Source organism: Etheostoma spectabile, chromosome 6, assembly GCF_008692095.1.
Source record: "Etheostoma spectabile isolate EspeVRDwgs_2016 chromosome 6, UIUC_Espe_1.0, whole genome shotgun sequence".
Lineage (NCBI taxonomy): Eukaryota > Metazoa > Chordata > Actinopteri > Perciformes > Percidae > Etheostoma > Etheostoma spectabile.
In genome coordinates, this window is record NC_045738.1 from 22467296 (window position 1) to 22468737 (window position 1442).

General features: G+C 42.6%; 1 protein-coding gene across 2 annotated transcripts in view; it reads left to right on the forward strand.

Moving 5' to 3' along the window:
- rnf144b (ring finger protein 144B) overlaps positions 1–1442 on the forward strand; it is a 20489-nt gene that overhangs the window by 877 nt on the left and 18170 nt on the right. The gene's annotated exons all lie outside the window — the stretch shown is intronic.

Here is a 1442-nt window from a genome sequence, read left to right on the forward strand (position 1 = left end):
ACTTTTGTCTGCATCACATAGACCTTCCATTACCAAAAATGTTTAGGCTACACCTTATGGAATTGTACACCATTAATGCGTCATGACCCATACGAGAATGCAACCTTGAGAGGGATGCAGGTGTGTCAGATTTCATGTGTGGTGTGTTCGTATGCACTGTAACAGATGAGACATTACACTGTTGCTTCGTCATAAACAATACCATACCAACCTTGGGGTAATTGTGGGGAAATATGCATATCTCACAACAATAATGGGCTATTACTTCGGGAATATAGGCTACCTTACCTTTAAATCCCTGCAGTCTAATTCAATAGCCATCACACAGATTCTGGTTCAATTGATGTTCTGTAAATTAGAGCTGCAACTCTTAGTTGATCGACAGAAACATCACTGGCAACTACTCTGTTAATCAATAAAGTACTTTTCATGCATAAATAACAAAATTATGTTTTCAGCCTTTCAAATATCGAGGTTTCCTGCTCTTTTCTGTTTGATATCATATGAAACTGAATGTCTTTTTGGACTTTGAGAAACTGGTATGTTTCTTATGGGACCTGAGACATTTTTCACAGTTTTCTGACATTACATAGACCAAACGATGAACTGATTAAAGCAACACCAAAGTACTTTTCCTCTTTGGTCCCCCTACAGGTTGGAAGCGGAATTGTCCATTACCACTATCTCATTGGAACTACAGATCCGCTACCAGATCTGGTAAACTTGCATAGTGCGGTTATAGCCGGTAGAGAGCCGCAAAGTGAATGCAGGAGTGCCGTTCACCCTGTTACAAGTTGATGAACCACTGAAACAATTTTGGAAACAATATTTTAAGGTACAAAAGAATCTTTGGTATGAATCGTTAGTTGCAGCCCTACAGTAAATGCAGGTTTTCCTTTTCCAACTCCCATCATTGCCAGTGCCATCATTCATATTGTTGTTTCAACAATATGAATTTATGATATGTCCCAGGTTATTGGTCCAGAAACCCAGAACAGCAGAGTGTCTGCAGCTGTATAAATGATGCCATATAAATTCTGCTACACGCTCCCAGGCCCAAGCATAAAGTCCCAGCTGCCTCCTTCCCAACACAGTAGCAGCCTGTGTAAAAAGCAGCAGCAGCTTTCCACCGGGCAGATCTGGTTTTCCGTTTCTGCCTCTCTGGTCAACAATGATGCTTTGATTCCCCCGTGGCTGGAATGCCATCTAGACCTTGATCCGCGAGGACTGCTAATCACTGAATGATTACTACGCCAGCTCCACGCCTAAACGAAACTGTTAGGACACTAGGGCGTTTTGATTAATGAGTAGCTCTAACTTATAAGCTCTAACTCAGATGTAAGTGCTTGCTCAGAAGCAGGGAGTGCAGTCAGTATGGGGTGGGGGTGGGGGTGGGGGGAGCAACACCTCATAAAGGGCAAGATTCCAGATCGGCCCATCTG